At 35.6% G+C, this 20,643-nt stretch overlaps 1 protein-coding gene across 7 annotated transcripts in view; it reads right to left on the bottom strand.

The window, feature by feature from the left end:
* Positions 1-6,515, bottom strand: part of LOC150108400 (F-box DNA helicase 1-like) — a 378,469-nt gene extending 371,954 nt beyond the window's left edge. For 2 of the 7 annotated variants that reach the window (XM_090390741.1, XM_090390746.1), the window contains exons 1-2: positions 6,383-6,513; positions 2,256-2,352 (exon numbers count right to left, since the gene is read on the bottom strand). The gene's annotated coding sequence lies outside the window, so the exon portion shown is untranslated. Of the gene's footprint in view, positions 1-2,255; positions 2,353-3,666; positions 3,749-5,922; positions 5,942-6,023; positions 6,056-6,246; positions 6,359-6,382 lie in introns of those variants that run through there. The other 5 variants (XR_016548131.1, XM_090390742.1, XM_090390744.1 and 2 more) reach the window with 5 other exon arrangements.
* Positions 6,516-20,643: the final 14,128 nt, after the last annotated feature.

Raw genomic sequence — 20,643 nt, 5'->3', positions numbered from 1 at the left:
AATTGAAGATTATCATCATTATTACAATAAATCTCAATGGAGTCAAACTTAATGTAGGAAATCTCACTTAGCAAGCCACATATCTATCTTACTGAACCTTAAAACTTATTCAACACTTGTAACATTCACAACACATTCTGATAACATTCCACTAATACACCAAACCGCATCCATATAAAGCATCTATTTTTTCACTCCTTTCTTCACCACATCATTATACAACTTCCAGGGATGTCCTCTGATTCTCCTTCTCCTACCTTCCACTCTGAATTAATCCTTTAACTTAATGTCTATCACATAACCTCTTCTTTTCTATCCACTAAACTCGAATTACTCATGATACAGTTTAATGGAATAATTACATGGAATAATGAAATAATTTTAATGGAATAATGAAATAATTAAACAACAGGTTTAATTGTTTCAATATTTCATCTCCATCATCTTCAGGAATGCATTAAAATTGTAATAACACACACACAAAAACACAAGGAACAATAAGTGGAAGAAATGAAATTAGGCTAAATGAAGTCTTATGAGAGATGCTCTCTATAAATGCTGTTGGCTATTTTTAGATGTTGAGTGGTGGCATAAAAATTATAAAGTTTCAAAAATTTTGAGAAGTTTAATACAGCCATATTTATTAAGATAAGACTAGTTTTTTAAATTTACTAATGATTCTAAAAAGTCTTTCAAGTTGATATTTTCTACTGGTAGCCTCTGTTTAGAATCAATAGCAGATTATATATATATTGTTGAAATTAGGATTGACTCGGGATGTATACATTTATAAAAGTCAGTTTCAATATTTTAGTTGGTTAAATTTTAATTTTATAAATAAATAAATAAATAAATATATATATATATATATATATATATATAAAGCCTAATCTTCATAAATATAGTTGTATTAAACTTCCCAAAATTTGGGAAACTTTAATTCTTAGGCCTCCCGCCCAACATCTAAGGCTAGCCAACAGTACCCACAGAGAGCAACGCCCTCATAAGACTTTAGTCTAATTTCATTTCTTTCACTTATTGTTTCTTTTGTGTTATAAGAATTTTAATATTGTATTCTTGAAGAAGTGACATCCCCTGCCCTGGTTGCGATTTACATTCCATTCCTTTAACCTTTCCCCATTACCATGACAGAGATGAAATATAGAAATGATTAAACCTGTTGTTTAATAAACCTCTTTCTGCTGTAATTATTCCATTAAACTGTATCAAGAGTGGAAACAAGCATCTAAGCCTAAATATTATTATTATTATTACGTGTTACCTCCAGACAGTTTAAAGACTCAGCGAGGGAGGACACCTACTCTACAATTCTGTCTCCATAAACTACAACAAACCACAACTACACCAACGCCATCTACCACCCACCACCATTATTAGTATTTTCACAGAAAATCACAAATATACATGCCCATGGCAGGATCTGAACCCACAGCCTTTTGGCTGGAGAGAGCAGATATGCTAACCACTCAGCCAACCAGGCTGCCCTAGTTGCAATTTACATTCCATTCCTTTAACCTCTCCCCATTACCAACAATCCAGTCTGACATTGTTTATTCACCTCTGAACTCTTCAGAATGTTCACATCATATTGGAAACTAGGTGATCACAAATATGATCACAATAACTCATATGTGGTCTAATCAATGTACTATACAGTGGCATATCCACTTTACCTGTATTTGTCAATGTGTTCCTTATCATAGTAGCACTGACGTGTGGTCTTTACAACACTTACTTACAATGTGTCCCTCTGAACTTCAAGCCACAAATGACCAGATTTTCGGAACTTGCAAGAATATGTAGACAGAGATCTAAAATGGTGATGATCACTTAAACTTGTCTTCTTTTTTTATTTTTTTATTTTTTTTGGAAATTAAGCTCATGAAAACTCTAAATTTTTAATATTTAGCAAGTGATCTACAAATTCTTAGTTAACTTAGAACTTTTTTTTCAAATTTACAACCAATGAGAACCATCTCCAAGGAGTTGAGCAAAGTACTCTTAAAATGTGTTTTACAGATCGTGAAGTATTACAGAATAAAGTACTCCTCTGAAGTGAAGGCACTATAAATTATCTGTAATACTTGATGTCTCACTTGTTTATGCTGAAGCCTAAGGCAAGTGTATGATACAGTATCTGTCAAACACGTTTTCTGAGATGTTATCTTGTGTGTGGAGAGGAAATAAATTTTTGATTAGTAAATTACTGTCACCTCCATGTGAGACCAACTTACCTTCAGCAGAAAAGTCCCCACAAATGTTTGTCATATCCTAGGTGGAATGTGAAGTCAGGACTTTTCAACTATCCTCCTGCTGTACTTATGGATGCATCTGAAGAACAAATGTATATCAAATATAGTCATTAAGTCAATACTTATTTAGATATCTTAACAAATTTAAAATGAACACAAAGCATCAAAATGTATTTTAAATAGCTGTAAGCAATATTTGTTTACTTTTAGTTATTTCTAAAGTACTTTTAGTATCATGTACCCATTTTCAAAAAATATTTCAAACATATATGTGATTGAATGCAGACTTTGCTAAAAAAACAGCTTACATGACTAAAGCCTCAGGGAATACACTGATATAATTAGACTAGACTGCAGAATCAGACTAGTTTCATTCTTCTTACAAAGGACTTCAGATGTAATTATAATAGAAAGTGCTCAGAGAAGACAGCAAATAGACAACTTTAGTGTTATCATATAAAGTAATAGTCAGGATTCTGTAATTTAAATTATTTCTGTGCATGTGTCGATTGTTGTGCATCAGGGGCAAATTCTCCATGCTTGCTATGTAAGCTCATTAATTGAAAAAGTAATATTTATTTGTTAATAAATGCATGCATTTATAAGCATTCCATTTAGGCTTTTATTTTTGTAGACAGAAGACGTCTTAAGCTTGTGCGGCAATAATTGAGCTTTGCATTGCGTATCGAAGGTCGATGCTTGCTCGTCTAGTCAAAGCTACCTTGGCTTACTCAGTTGTAGGAGCTTAGAGGTCCTCACACAGCACTGTGATTTCATGCACACACACATAGCCATTTCACGTCGTCAAACACAGGCCATATGCAGTCAACGTAGCTCTAGCCAGTGAGCTTCAGCCAGCCTTTACAAGTGTGCGTGTTGCTTGGGAAAATTAAGTTACTACCAACTTTTTATGACAATGTTATTGACAAGTTCATAAATAAAAACCGTAGGATAGAATTTGTATTCAAGTAGCTAAATTGAAAAAGATAGAATATCATTTGTAAAATAAATGTTGTATTGGTATGATTAAATGTAAATAAATTTCTAAATATATAGTTTTAAATGGTCAGTAATTCATTATTCCACTAATCAGACTTCAATCACACCTCTCACTCCCTGAATGATGACATTTGCTTAGATTTACATTTGCATGCATAGAATCCAACATGATCTCTCTCTCTCTCTCTCTCTCTCTAGACTAGCAAATTTTTCTTTGGGTTGTATAGTAGAAATAAGCAGTGGCATAGCTGGGGGGGGGTGCTGGGGGGGCGGTCCGCCCTGGGTGGCACTTTTCATGTGAGACAGAATTTTATTTTTCGACGATTCTTCTATTTATGTTAACTTAGTAATTTTATTACTTAATTAATAATTAGTTTTCAACAATTATACTTACAACTAAAATAAACATAAACATAGTGTTTTAATTTCTTTCCCTACGTCATTTTGACTTTTTGTAATATTTTTGGTGTGTATTGAGAGGGACGGCAAACAGATGCATTTCAAAGTGTTCAGTGTTCTTCTACTAGAACATATTGTGGGTTGGTGAAAGATAACACATGAGAGCTGTAATATCAAGTCTCTAGTATTCTGTCATGCTCTTCCAAATCAAGGATTGTAATCTGATGAAGGGAGACAAAAATGTTTGCACTTTATACTCTGAGGATTGCTAGCCTGATAGTAATGGATCCAATACAGAATAGTGTACAGAACAGCTCTTGGAGAACTATTCCACACTATTAAATGTGAAATTAGTCTTTCAGTGTGAAACAAGGCCTGAAATTATCTATGTCATATCTGTGGTGTAGAAGGATATTAGTAAGATAATGAAGTTCTTTTGCTAACATCTTCATAGTCAATAAGATGGTGAGTCACATGCTCTAAGGGCTGAAATGATGCTAAACTTCTAAGATTTATTGGGTGGTGTGAATCAGCATGAAGGTACTGATTTGTGTGGGTTGATTTTCTATAGATAAGAGATTTTTTGCTACTCAGATGATCTATTCAATTTTTATCTAGGAAAGGAAGTCAATCATCCATTTCTAATTCAGCAGTAAATTCTTGCTTGCTCATAATTATTGCTGCATATCAGAAAGATTCCAACAATCTTTACCATAATTTTTCTCTTCAAATGCTTCCATACAGATATTTGCCACAAGTGGAAGCAGAGGATTTCCTATATCTATTCTCATGTTCTGTTTATACATGATATCTTTATGTTTTGAAAGTTTATACAATAGCAAGATAATGCACTCAGTTGGTATGTAAAAGTTTGTTGGAATATACATGTTTATTTATGTTTATTTATTTATTGTCACTCTTACTCAAAGGTTGGTAACTTATATCACACTTAGCACTTCCAAGAAGTCAGGGACTCATTATTATCATCATTCTAAGACCCCACTCATATCATTGTGGGAGACGACATATCACTCACACCATGTCATACCTTCTCTTGAATTCACTCTATCTGCAGACACAATCTCAAAAAGGCAAGCCATTCCCATCACACACCACTGGAATATGGGTAGATTATGTAGATCATGAGTACAAATTGAAAGTATGTGGACTGCAGTCAAGAAAAGAAAAATCTAGCTATCACCCCTTTCTTGACCGCAATCATCCTGAACTTCAATTGATGTCCTTTAACCTCTTCCCCACCCTCTTTAAAATGAAAACTTTCATTTACTGGTATCCTGTATGAGTATGACCATTTCAGAAATTTGTAAGTTTACCATATCATCCTGCTTCCTCCTGTTTACCAGTATATGCAGTTCACATACCTTCAATTTGTATTCATAATCTACATTCCATAATCCTGATATTATTATTGTTGGTACGTGACACCTTCAGGGAGTCCAAAGACTCATCGAGAGAGGGCACCTACTCTACAACTCTGTCTCCACCACTCAATCCACCAACTACAATGAACCGCAACTACACCATCTACTGCCAACCACCACCACTAGTATTTTCACAGACAATCACAAACATCCATGCCCACAGCAGGATTCAAACCCACAGCCTTTTGGCTGGAGAGCAGATATGCTAACCACTCGGCCAACCATGCCAGCTGGTTATCATCTTTGTAACTTTTTTTGTGCACCCTTTTCACAACTTTCTTATTTCCTCAGTACCTAGGAGACTTATTTGTGCACAGTACAGTAGTCCAGCTGTGGTATCAACCATGTAAACAGGCAAAATGACTTTCTCATCCTTATGTGTCAATGTTCATTTCACCATTGCAATTATCCTCAGAGTTACTTTTGCAGTTTCTGTCATATGAACTTTGGAACTCAAGATTCCTACTTCACCAGTTTCTCCTGTTTACTAGGTGTAAACTGGTAAATAGGAGAAAAAGCATTCCATCAATGTCATTGAAAATCTCATCATATTAAAATGCATTACTTCACCCTTATCAATGGAAAATCGATAGCCATTATCATTTACCCAGAATTCTGGTTTTATCACATCATTCTGTAAATACTATATATCAACAGCATCTCCAATTGTCCAATTTATATATGTATCATCAGCAAAAAAATAAGAAAAAAAAATTCTTGTCAGGACAATAGAGTAAACAACAATGATCCAACGACCGATCCTTGGGATATTCTACTGATCACACTAGCTCTGGTAGATTTGCACTTACAAATTTATGCCAACCATTTGTTTATGCGAGCTCTTATCACTTTTTTGCTAATATCTTCATCACCACCACTCCACAGATCAACGTAACTATCGTATATATACCTTCGGTTCCTGTAGGATGATCTTTTCTGAGCTGAGACACAAATTATACAAACATAACACGGGCCTATGCATGTAGGCTGAACATTCACTTAGGATACGTGCTTACACTTCATTGTTATAAATCCATACCTCATTCAACAAGTAGCCATATGTATCTTAACAAATCAAAACAATCTCAAAACATTTTAAAAACTTCCTTGACGGCAAACAACTCGTTACCTACATATATGTATAATAAATGTACGAACAACTCTCTACTTTTAAAATCATTATTAAAAACAAATGTATAATAATATGGAGAAAAATGACATCTATATAATCACAGTCAAAACAAAAGTAAATCTAGATAACTAACTCACACCACATAAACTCAACAATTTGGAATTAAATTACGAATCAGAAATCACGTGCGAAAATTCAAAACCCGCCACCACCGGCAATCCCTATTTTCGTCCTTGCTTTGCTCAACTTGCGCACCTCCATGTAATCTTTAGACTCATCGAGAGGGGGGGGTCTATTTTAAAATCATTAATCTAGTCCTCGCTCTCATACGAACCACAATCTTACTCAGTTTCCATGGATGACCTCTAGTTATCCTCACATTATTCATGTACCGAAATACACATCAATCCAATACATTCTCCCAAGAAACTTATATCTCTATCATGTCCTCCACAACCCACCGATCAATCAGCATCTGTAACTCACGAATGTTTAATCTCTCTTCATATGGACCATCACACAGTCCTACCGCTATCTTAGTTACTCGCCTCTAAGAAGGTGGCAGGACCACATCTACAAGCAACCCAGAAGACCAGATCTGTGCGCAATAATTGGGAATGTTGGTGGATTGAAGTTTAGGAGGCACATCGCAAAAGTGTCTAAATCAGCTCATCAAATCACTTGGATGCTGAAGAATACTTTGACAGAGCAGAGATAAGCAAGTTATTGTTCCTCTGCATCGAGACTTGATAAGACCCAATCTTGATTACTGTGCCCAGATCTGGTCATCTAGGTTTCTTCTTGATGGGGAGGAGGTTGAGCGGATCCAGAGGCGGGTGACCAAGGTGGAAACAGGTCTATGGAATGAACCCTATGAAAACAGGTTGAAGATTTGTGGGTTGCAGAAATTGGTTGATAGGCGGAAGAGGAGAGATATGATTGAGGCATTCAAATTGCTGAAGGGTTTCTATAGGATTAATTCAGAGGATATTTTTGAGAACAGGACTGGTGGTGGGAGGATTAGGGGACATCCATGGAAGCTGGGCAAGAGTGTAGTTAATAAGGATGTTAGAGCTGAGATTTTTATTTTTAGAGTGGTGAATGAGTGGAATGAGCTGCCTGAGTCTGTTGTGGGTGCTATGACAGTGAATGAGTTCAAGGCAAGGAACTATTCGACATTCTCACAGTATGATAGATACTGTGAGAATGTCAAATAGTTGTGTGGACATAATGTTTAGGATCTCCCTTAATGAGTCTAAGGACTCCTTGGAGTCGCCAGTAATAATAATAATAATAATAATAATAATAATAATAATAATAATAATAATCCTGAAAAGCCCTTATCAAAGCTTTAAGCTTTATAAAGTGAAATAATAACCTTCTTATCTCTGTATTTCAGGGTTTTCTTTAATAACGAGGTAATCATATGAGTAATCTTAATTCAAATTGAACTGGAGCGTCGGGTGTTGTCAACGGATGTCCACCGCACAACAGTCCGTGACCTCGTTGCATGCTTACAGCAAGGCTGGTCCAAAATTCGTAGAACTCCCTGTTAACTAATCCTCTGTCTTTATCAATTTCCTGGAGCTATTCCCATCAATATAAAGCATAGTTAACACAGCTGGTAATCTTTTCTCCCAAAATGCATAGCTTTTTTTTTTTTTTTTTTTTTTATGGGCACAGTCAGTTCGGAGACATTCTGTTTCACAAGACCTGTTCCATCATTCTATCATAATATTGTATTTAGTCGTAATTTGTAATTTGTTTCTAAAAATAGTTCAATTGAAACATCTGTACTAGATACTAGACATATTCTACTTGAAGCGATGTCAACGGACAACCCCCAATGCTCCCAAGTCAGTGCAACTGTGCCCGACTGCGAGAAGGGAATTGACGGAGTATGAAAGAGGCATTTAATAGGAGGCCATGATGTAGGCCTATTGTTGACAAATTCGGCCATCTCAGGTTAGCAGTCAGTGATATCATATTGTGATCGAAGCACAGGGAGTCAACTGCAAGTGCTACCCGCAGTGGACGACCCACTACACTCGCTGAATGTGAGTGTAGGTTGCTACGAAGGAGAATATGTAAAAAAACGCCATTCGTTGGCCGACACGTTCATTCCGGAATTCCCGTCATCGATTGGAAAACGAATCTGCACAAAAATGTTCAGAACTGACCCTCACAAGAAGGGTTTCAATGGTAGCACAGCAATAAGCAAGTCCCACAGTACCCGAACCAAGATGTAGCTTTGTCTTCATTGGTTTAAAGAGAGCATGCAGTGGGACGTGGAGCTTGGAAAGTTGTGTTATGGAACTGCGAATCACGGTACAGCCTCTACCGAGCAGATGGAGAGCTGTGGGTGTGGCAGATTCCCGGTGAACGTCTCTTACCAGACAGGATAATCCCAACTATGAAATTCGGAGGAGGTGGTGGTGGTGGTGGTGTTAAGATCCTGTTTTTCTTGGTCTGTCTCCTCGGATGTCCGTCACACAACAGTCCAAGACCTAAAGGCTTGTAGGAAGTATTTTTTCCGTATGATTATTGCAATCATCGCAGTGAAAGAAGGTACTACATTTTATTAAATGAGCAAAATGGCTGTTAGCCATCGTATCCGTTAAGATCTTTCATAGCAGTGTATTTAAAAACTTAGATTCAATTTATGCATTCAACTGAATTTAGTCACTGGTCTGTCTCCATGATGATGTGATAATCTTTGAATAAAATGCTATCATTTTTGTTACATGTACCAGCCTTGATATTTTTTAATTTTTTTCCTCATTGTTTATTAACCATTTCCAAGTAGAGCAATTGAAAGAACAATGGGACGTTGCGTTCTTCTATTGGAAAATATTAAAAAAAATCAGCTAACGCCTTTTATTCCCTCATAGGGAATAGGTGAGGCCTTCATACCCTATCTAGCTTTTGGAGACTGAGTGGGCAGTTCAATCTCCACCGGTAGCCAATCAGAAATAGCTGGCTCGTGTCTATCACTAATTATAGCAGCCACCGAAGAAGAGGCTGGCAAACAAGTGCTGCCATCTCTTGTTACCTAACCCTAACAAGATATGTTACTGTCTGATATAATGTAGGTACTATAGTCGATTTTCTTGAGTTTATGGGATAAAAAAAACCGAGTTTCTGGGAGGAAAAACCCGCTTGTCCATGCCAGAGATCAACTAACTCGGGAATCGGTCTAAGAAAGGCTTAGAAAAAGTTCCTCCAGTCAGCGACCAGACTTGAATTTAAGTCTGACTTCAGGACGCAAGCGCTACTTCCACTGAGCTACACAGGTCTCTTTGGAAAATATATGAGTTCGATTTTCGATTTTCGTAGCCGAGACGTATTTTTATATGGGCTTCTGTAAGTGAAAGTGAAAGCTGATCTCATAAGGATGCATCAAGTTTTTTCATCAAGAAATTCGTTTTTTTTTTTTCACAGCATATAGGCAACTCGACCATGAGAATACATGCAATTTACAAACAAAAATACTGTTGGTGGTGGTTGCCGAAAGATGGCGTTGCGTGTTGATGGTTGTAGTAGTCGGAAGGTTATATAGGGGAGATGATGAGTAGTGTATAGTGAAGTACAGCAGTGCCCACTCGCGAATAGTCCTCTGATTCATGGGGGCATCTCGTAATAAATAATCATAATAATATTGTATTAGTACAGATCCATACCACATTAGTCGACACCATCCGGGTCACCAAGGACTGCGTCAGATGTTGGAGATCCTGGCATCAGGAGACAAGTGGGATATAAGACCCAGCTCTCTTTGCTAGGCAATCAGAGCAGGAAGCTGAAAAGTGAATGGAAGAAACCAAATGTTTCTTCCATTTGGTTTCTTCATTTGGGGGCATCTTGTAATAATCATAATAATATTGTATTAGTACAGATAAAACAATGGACTACTGAATGAAAAAAAGGATAGGGGAGAGCATAAAATATTTGTTCAAGCAGAGTAGCATGTTTTCCCGCGATGAGTCCAGGAAATCTTTGGAGGTGTAATATAATAATAATACTATTATTTTATTTTTATTTTTTATTGATTTCTAAAATATTTACATATACACAACAGTCTTCAATGATATTCTAACGCTGAATAAAATTAACATGTTATTTTACAAGGTAGTAGTACTAGTAATAATAATAATAATAATAATAATAATACCCCCCCCCGAAGGAACACCAGGGGAGGATTATTATACTATTCTGGCGGTAGCATAGCTGCCAGCAGGGCCACCCTTGTCAGACAGGTCTCAACTGAAGAGCCAGAAAAACAATGTTCCATTCCCCCCATTTTAATGGTGAAAAGTAAGAGGAGATCCATACCACATTAGTCGACACCATCCGGGTTACCAAGGACTGCGTCAAATGTTGGAGATCCTGGCATCAGGAGACAAGCGGGATATAAGACCCAGATCTCTTTGCTAGGCAATCAGAGCAGGAAGCTGAAAAGTGAATGGAAGAAACCAAATGTAGAAATTGACTGTAGAAGAAAACAGAGACGTTATGAAATGTTTTTACAGCTCAACACCAGAAAAACGAGGTTTAAGAAAGCATATGCATTTAATTTGGAAACAAAAATTCCCAGAATCTGCAATAACAGAACAAAGACTTATGAACCAAATGAATTTCATTTTCCGTAACAAAATATTTACTGAACTTGAAATGCAAGAGTTACCGAATAAACCAGCAACTCCAGTAACAGCAAATCATCCGGGGGGGGGGTAGCTATATCACACTTTGAAATTCAATTCAGTAAACATAGTGGTGTAGTTAGAGCTTTTGCCGCCCAGTGCGGTCCCTGAGTTTGTCGCCCCTTTCAATACACACGAAAAATACCAACCACGTATAGGGAAATAAATTAAAACGCTATGTTTATTTTCGAAGTAAAATCTTAATTTCAATAACCTAAAATGTTTTTTTTCTTGCTTTTCTTTTAGCAAAATCGTCCATGACATTTTCGAAGTCTATTTCATAGTAATGCAGGTAATTCATAATCGGTTTTAAATTAGAAAAACTCCTCTTACAACTAGCAACACGTGCAGCAATTGTGAGGAAATTTCGCAGTAGTATTACAATATTTGGAAATGAGTTCTCGCGACTTTATTTTAGAATTAAGTGCAAAAGTTCAAAAAAGGTTCAAAACGCCGCCCGTGGCGGACCTCCCCCTCCTCCCCTCCCCAGCTACGCCTCTGAGTAAACATCAAGCTGATGACATACCTCAGAAGATTCTGACAGAAGTGCAGTGTAAAATGAAGTATACTGGAACATATGAACTCCATAAATGACTATATAAGACTACTACCATTAAAAACTTTACATAAATTTAAGGTAAAGCAGCTCGTCATAGACGGAAACGTGATTAAAATCATCATAACCAACAGTATAAAGGAAACATATCAGCTCCTATGCAGCACAGCCTATATCATTACAGTGAAGGTTGGTTGCAAACCACAAGAGCAAAAGCCAAGGATGAAGGAATCTGCACCATGGAAAATCCAGTTGGAACGAAAAGTCAACAAACTTCTAAATACTTCTAAATAAACAAACAAACTCCTCACAGACGGAAATGATGTGATTAAAACCATCACAACCAACAGTATAAAGGAAAGAAATCAGCTCCTATACAGCACAGCCTATATCATCACAGTGAAGCTTGGTTGCAAACCGCAAGAGCAAAAGCCAAGGATGAAAGAATCTGCACCATGGAAAATGCAGTTGGAACGAAAAGTCAACAAACTTCGAGCTGATCAGAGCAACTTAAAGCCTTTTAAAGAAGGATGGCTGAAAAATAATAACATCAAAAACAAACTGATTAACACATATAATTTGGCCAACGAAACAATTGCTGAAGTTACCAAAGAGCTAAAACAAAGAATTATAGTTACTGCACAGAAAATTAAAAGATATGAAGAAAGAATAAAGCAATACGTACAAAATATGCAATTTCGACAGAACCAACGTCAGTTCTTTCAGTCTCTCCAGAGAAATATAAACGCAAACATTCATTCACCAGAAAAAGAAGGAGCACTCACATTTGGGAAGTCATTCTGGGATAGTCGTATTGAACACATTAAAGATACGTCATGGATTAAGGAAATAGAATCAGAAATGAAACAAAAACAAATGCAAAATGTTATTATCATTAAAGAAAGGGTCAATGCACATGCTAGAAAATTAAAAAAAAAATGGGTGCACCTGGCAAAGACGATCTACATGGATTTTGGTTAAGCATCTAATCAGTCTACATGATCGAATGGCTTCTTCTTCCTAACATGGATTTTAGCCCAAATGACCTATTATGGTCTCATGCTATCTCTTTCTTGGTCTTCCGATTCTTCTTTTTCTACTTATTTTGTATCTGTATAATATATTTGGAAGTCTGCTGTTGTCCATTCGATTTAAATGTTCTAGCCATTTTTGTTTATACTGTCTTATGTAGTAATTAATTGGTTTTATTTTCAGGGATTGTAAAATTTCTTCATTTGTTTTAGGGTCCCACTTGGTATATTCAGCTGTTTTTCTGAGAAACTTCATTTCTGCTGTTTGAATTCGTTTTCATTTTGCCTTTTTATGGTCCATGTTTCGATTACGTATAGAAGAGTTGGTTTTGGCAAGCCATTTTATATAGTCTGATTTTACTCTGTTTTTGTACTAAGGATGGCTAAAATATATTATTTATTATGCCATTTACTTTGACAAAGTTTGATATTTTAGCGGCTATATCTTTTTCTTCTTCGTATGATAGATCACATCCCAAGCATCTGAAACTATAACTCTCGTATAACGCGAATGTTAGGTTCCACAGAAATGCCGCGCTACATAAATCGCGTTATGCGAGACTCAGACCACATGGAAAAAGTAGGGTTATGTTCCGAAATCGTTTTTTTTTTTTTAATTATATAAACAACAATGACATATCGAACAAATAAATATTTTTATTTAATTCAGTTAATTCATGTAAGTTAAGAAAACATATAAACTATGAAACAAATACATAGTATAAAAGTATAAAAATTACAAATTGTACGCAAACTTTATGCACATAATGCATAAATGTTTCGCAAAATGAAATAATGTGCATATTTCAATCGTCATCATTGTCTTCAAAACTAACATTTCATCGATGTTCTTTATTGACGAGTGGCCGGAAGTCGTCATCACTTGAAATCTTTTGGACAACATTTGTATAATTCTCATTACATACTTCGGCTGGTTTAGTTATGAAGAAGTCAGTAATAAGACCTCGCTTATCACTATGCTGCAATTTTTTTTATTAAGTTCATCAGCTGATATGGAGCTAAACAAATATCCAATTGCCTAGAGATTTTCTGGAGCGTTCCATTGAGGGATCATTATCCGTAAATAACTTCTTAACTTTCTTGCTAAGTCCAATCCTTTTGCTAATTTCTTTAAACTTAATTCTTTAACGGATTCATCACAATCAAAATCTTCGGCAGAACTTTCCTCGCCATTTGATTCGACGTCATCTATTAATTGTACCAGTTCCTCCTCATTTAAATTTATTTCTCCATCAATTAATTCACTAATTTCGTTTTCAACCATATCGCAAAAGCTCTCTAAGTGGCCATTACTATAAAAATTAACTTTTACATAAAAAAAAAGCATTACGTATTAATTATGTATATAACTCACCAGAAAATAAAATGCTCAGGTTGAATTTAACATACTTATGATTTTTAATGCGCTCTACCAGCAAAAAACGAAGACAATTTTCAACCATAAACACGATATACGGTAAACAATTGATGTACATGTGCTAAAGGCTATTTCCCCTAATGTAAATTCGCTACTTATAACTACATGCGCGATACGGGCAGACGCAAATTTAACGAAGTTAAAATTTGATTTTTAAGTCACGCGGTGAAAAATACAATATATGAAAAGATAGAGTCACTACAATTTGTAGACCGCGTTATATCGAAACCGCGTTGTATAAGTACCGCGTTATACGAGGTTTACCTGTATTTACTTGTTCCATTATTTTATTATCTATCACTATTTTTCTTCTTATTGGTTTTCTCCTTTGGATGCCATTATTTTTGTTTTTTCTTTAGATATTGTGATATTATATTGTTTTGAGATATCACTTAATGATTTTAATGATCTTTGTAAGTCATCTTCTAATGTAGCTAATACTATTTGATCATTCTGCAAATAGTAGTGTATCTATCTTCATTTGTCGGGTTATTTGTATACCAAATGAGTTATACTGTATCCAGATTGTTATAATTATAAATAAATAAATCAGCTAACGCCTTTTATTCCCTTATAGGAAGTAGGCGAGGCCTTTATACCCTATCTAGCTTTTGGAGACTGAGTGGACAGTTCAATCTCCACCGGTAGCCAATCAGAGATAGCTGGCCCATGTCTATCACTAATTATAGCAGCCACCGATGAAGAGGCTGGCAAACAAGTGCTGCCATCTCTTGGACCTAACCCTAACAAGATATGTCACTGTCTGAAATAATGTGGGTACTACGGTCGATTTTCTTGTGTTTACGGGACGAGAAACCAGAGTTTCCAGGAGGAAAAACCCGCTTGCCCATGCCAGAGATCGACTAACTCGGGAACCGGTCGAAGATAGGCTTAGAAAAAGTTCCTCCAGTCAGCGACTAGACTAGAACCTAGGTCTAACTTCGAGCGGCCAAGCGCAGAGGACGCAACCGCCACTTCCACTGAGCTACACAGGCCTGTATTGTTATAATTTTATTTATATATATATTAAAAAGCAGAGGTGAGAGGGTACATCCTTGTCGTACTCCTCTTGATATATCTTTCCTTTCTGAGATGTGTTCTAATTTAACTGCTATTTTATTTCCTGTATATATTCCTTGAATCGATTGTTAAAAGTTGGCTTGGTATGTTTAAATCGGTTAATAATTTAAACAATTTTGTCTATTAATTTTGTTAAAGGCTTTTTCATAATTAACAAAGGCTACGTGTGTTTCTTTTTGAAATTCTCTTCTCTTTTCTATTAATAATTTTAAAGTAAAAATTGGATCTATACAGGATCGGCCTTTTCGGAAGCCATTTTGTTCTTCTAGTGGCTTGTCCTTTACAATACTACTTAGTTTCTCTTTTAGTATTCCTGCATATATTTTATATCCTGTATTGAGCAGACTAATTCCCCAATAGTTATTGCAATCGTTTTTATTTCCTTTGTTATAGATTGGGATAACCAGTGCTTTTTCCCAAGAGTTAGAAGTTTTTCCGAACATCCAAACCATATTAAAAAATTTCAGAAATCTTTCCTTAAATTTTTCACCTGCATTTTTGTATAGTTCTATATTTATATTGTCTTTTCCTGGTATTTTTATATTTTTCATCTTCTTTATTATATTTTTCAGTTCTAACATTGTGATATTTTCTGTTAAGTCATTTTTTGTTTTATAAAATTTTATTTCATTGTTCTCATCTGTCCAGAGATTTTGGAAATAGGTCACCCAATTTTCTAAATCCATTGTTTGTATTTTTATCTTTTCTTTTATTTCTTTATTCGTGTATTTGATTATTTTATAGGTTTTGGGTTGTGCCTTAAATAAACCCTTTTCTAGTTCTGTTACAAAATTGTTCCATCGCTCTTTATGTTTTTTCCTTACTTCTCGTTTTGCAATTGCACTATATCTTTTACTCTATTTCTGCTTCTATTGTTTTTGAATTTAGCCATTTCTGGTAACTGTCCTTTTTTGTTTTCATTATATTTTCTATTTTTTTTGTTCCAGTCTCGTAGTCCTCTTTTTCTAATACATTTGCGCATAATTCCGAAGGTTTCTGTTGCTGCTTTTGTGAGAATTTGTTTCCAATTTTCCCATTCATCTTCTATATAACTTGATCCATGTGTGGTTTCTGTTTTTAAGTTTGTTCATTTTTGATATTGTTGTCTAACTTGCAGATCATGTAATGAAGAAGCTTGGTTGGTAAGAATTTTCAATTTTGTGTTTTTTAGCCACTTTGGTTTAAATCGAATTTTTGCTGATACCATATAATGATCAGAATATAATTCAAAGCCTCAATATGTTCTTAGGTCTAAAATTAACTCCGCTTATTTAAAATTTGCGATAACGTAGTCAATTACTGATTTATATCCTCTGGCTGACCAAATATATTTATGTATTTCCTTATGTTTAAACACTGAATTCATTATACTCATATTATTATAAATGACAAAATCACGCAATCTGCGACAATTTTGATTACATGTATCTTAGCCAAATTTACCTATGTTTGGTTTGCATTTTTTGTTTCCTATTCTTCCATTTAAATCCCCTGCTAGTAGTAAATAGTCAGTTTTGTTTGTTTTATCTATGGCATTCTGTAATTCTTTATAAAATATATTACAGTCTTCTTCTTTTCTCTCTTCTAGTGCATATGCACCAATTATTGTTATGTGGTTTCTTAATGTCTGAGTCTAATTCCTATTAGTCTTTCATTCAAATAGTTGTAATATGCAATTTTGTTCTTTACGGATTTATGTACCATAATCATTATACCTGCTTTTGCTCTTTCTTCTTTTTTTATCCCGCTGTAGATTTGTATATAGTTTGTTTCTTTTGTACCTTTTTTTTTGTTGTTTTTTCTTTGTTTCTGTTACCATACATATCTTAATTTTAGCTTGGTTTAGTTGTTTATGAAGTTCTTTTTTTGTGTGTGCAATACTTCTCACATTCCATGTTGTAATCTTCATTATGTGTTTCTTTTTCCAATTTCGTTTACTGTTTCCTGAATTGTGGTCTTTTCCCTGATAGTCCGTTCGACTTTTCTTTGCATGAGACTTGAAAGTATTTTGAATTTCCCAGGGCAGGTTACTAATCTGTCGCTGGGTAAGTCCAGTGGAAGAGCTGCTACCTAACGTCTGGACAGGCATATCTAACAGCATTTACTTAGTTAGGATGTTACGGTTATACCGCCCATACTTAGGGTTACCATATTCTAAAATGCCAAAACGCTGACACCCCATCGCCTGACCAACCCGTTCCAGACACAAATATCTAACACAAAAATAAATAAATATGTTTGAAAACTTTACCTTTGTAAGCTTTTCATTTCATTATTTAGATGTGATGAGTATGCTTATTAGAACACACAAAAATATGAGATTTTAAGTGTCATCACGGCATTCTTTTAGAGATTCACGGCATTCACAATTAGAGACATTATGAAACAAGAGTAGGCCTACATGAAAAAGAATTAGACCTATCACACTACATACATTACTTTACCGCCCATGCATATTTTTAACTAGACCTAATTTTCTTTAGCAGTTCTTTGTTTCGACACAAATAGTTGAACATATTTTTACATGTAAAATGTCAGTAATTAAATTTAACCATAGCAAGTCCTTTCATAATTCCATGGTAAGTCTATTTCTTTCATTGGTCCACTGGGCTTGTATTAATGAAAAGTGCCTTTAAATACCATTGTGACCTGGAATTGCAAACAGAAACTGAACCATCTTTACAATTTCGTTGTACTGTTCTTCACTCTTGCAGAATTCAATGTAGTCACGCCATTTTTTTCTGACTTGACACTTCTTTTCCATCATATGAAGCAACAAATCTCTTTAATCAAAATTTGCTGTCATCAACTTGCACACTTCGCTCCATCAAGAAGTGTATACATTCTTCTACACTTACCCAGAGAGAGTTCTTCAAGACCAAGCCACTAAAAACAGGAAAATTCATTTAGCTGTTGCATCCACATGTTCAATAGTCTAAACACCCTACATAGAGTGTTTCCACATTATACCAAAACTTCTTTACTCCAGATTTGAAGCATTCACTTTTCATTTTCTTCAACATATCCTTTGCTTTCAATGGACGAAATGTTCATTTTTATTTTCCTGAAGAAGATCATGTAAAGAAGATAGTATTTCCATTTCATCAACAAGGGAATTGTCTTCTTTCTCTAACCTGCTATTATGTGAATGGAACACATCAATTAGAGACTGCAAATGCCATAGATAGATTTCATTGAAAGGGTCTTCAAAAAAAAGTTCTTTATTACAACTGGTGGTCTATTTTGAGATAAATAGAATGATTTAAGAGCTGGATACATTTGAATTAGTCCTTGAACAGCAAGGATAGCTATCGTGTTTTACTGTGATTGAAACGTTGCTGGTATTCTATATCCGCAAACTCACAGAACTCCTTGACAATAAATTGGAACGTAATTATAAATTTTAACTATTAAAGTTTGTAGGTCAATGTCAAGCAGGTCTGTATCATGTTGGGTGCAATTATTAAGGAGGTGTGCAGGGCATCCCACTCCGACAATGATTAATTACCCACATCCCACAATGATTAATTACCCATCCTCTTCAAGTTGGCAAATACATTATTGCCTTGACCTCTTGCAAGACCCCTAAACTACTGCATTTATTAACTCCAAAAGAGGCACATTTATTTTGAAGTTCCAAATTGTTTAGTGTTTCATTGACATAAGTTGAAATAGTTTCTGCAGTTTCATTTGGTTTGTTCTCAACATTCACTACTTTAATCTGTAAACCTCCATTCTTGTAGTCAAAATATTGAATCTTCTTCTTCTACGCGTTATTCCCGCTTCCTATGCAGGGTGCGCGTGTTATTTAGATGCGACTTCTTGTTAGTACTACTCCCAACCGACCCGTCGCCTGGTCTGCCGCTGGGGGGGGGGGTATATTTTTGACTGTAGAGGCGTATGTTCAGGGGGCCGGTTTGTCTGCTTGCGGGATGAAAAACGCCAGATAAACTGGCGGAAAAAACCCTACTGACCACGCCCAAGACCGGCTAACTTGGCTATGCCTGAGGAAGATCCTCAAATTCCTCACGTCTACAACGGGAATCGAACCTGGGACACTCCTTCTCCAGGAATATGGTTGCGAAGCACAAAGCCACTAGGCTAACCGCGCGGTACAGTCAAAATATTGAATAAGGATAGGAAATACTTTCACATTACCATAGTTACTAGCATCTATTGAAACACCTATAAAGAAAATATCTTCCACGGATTTGATTATAGTTTCCATCGAATGGAGAGCAAGAACAGAATTTACAACCGCTTGTGTTTTTGTGCGACCACTCGACACTTTGGCTGCAATTTTTGAATCGCTGAAAATTTGTTTCAACAATCCAGGAGCACAGTCCATGAAATTGTAACTGTTGTGATGAACAACAGTATGATATGCAAGGGTCCCTTCAGCAGCACCTACATTGTCTTCCAATTCTGAATTTGGCTTTATAAAATAATCACTTAATTTTCCTGTTGAACTCTGTCCCCTACACACTTTAATTATTTTTCTGTTTTTGCATATAGTTCCAAGTCTCTTATTCCATGCAGTGCGACCGAAACGTATGTATTAGGACTGCATACAATACATTCAGCCTCCCATGGCTTACGTCCAGGGCGAAAACATGAAAATTTTTCCCTATGATTATCATTGAAGGAGCACTTTCTTTTAGCTTTTGACATCCTCCAGATAATCCGAAAGAAATATAAGTAAGATGATATAAAATTATATCATAATGTTTCGGTAGGCCAAAATAATGGTCATGTCATAACCTAAAGCGTGGAATATATTTTAATTATAATATAATTTGATAATTTAATATCTTACTTACTTGGTAAAGTCATTAATACTAATTAAGAACGAACAAAAGTAACCATGCGTCTTGATTTCCACTTCAAACATCACCACTACTACCATAGCACAAAGCACGCAGTAACGCCATTAGTATGAGACCTGCGCCAGCGAGAAAGAGCGAAAAAGTTGAAAAAAAAACAACAACGAGTGCGGATATATAAAAACGCAATTCGATTCGATTATTGATTCAATTATTCTATAATATAACCAACCTATTGCATTCTTGTTTCAGCAATATTACCAATACAGGAGAAACGCCTGTGGAAAAAATCTAAAATGCTCCCACAGAAACTCGGAAAAAACGGAGGTTTTTCGAAAATGTATGCCGACAGATATTTTCATTATCAAAATTAGGATATGTCCGCATAAATGCTGACGTATGGTAACCCTACCCATACTCGGTCGACAGTCCCTCGTTTGTACTTTTAGAACAGAATGGACCACGGGAAGGTGAGTTTGATATTTGAGTGGGAGAGGCTTTGTATTGCACTTCTCCACCCTGATTGAATGGCAGAACATATTAATTATTTGTTGTAGTCAGGCTCAATGGAAGACTAGTTGATATTTGGGCGCACTTTTCTCTTCATGAAAGATAATGATAAGGGTGCAGACTCAAGTAACTATCGTTCAATAACATGTCTACCAACTATGCTTAAGCTGTTCACTGCAATCATAGCAAATTCCATACACACCGCTACTTATCAGATAATCAGGTTTATCCGATTGAACAAAAAGGCAATTTTCAAAAAT

The sequence above is a fragment of the Typopeltis vanoorti genome, chromosome 3, assembly GCF_054136105.1.
Source record: "Typopeltis vanoorti isolate ZY-2024b chromosome 3, IOZ_Tvanoo_1.0, whole genome shotgun sequence".
NCBI classification, from domain to species: Eukaryota; Metazoa; Arthropoda; class Arachnida; order Uropygi; family Thelyphonidae; genus Typopeltis; species Typopeltis vanoorti.
This window is presented reverse-complemented; position numbering and strand designations above follow the sequence as displayed.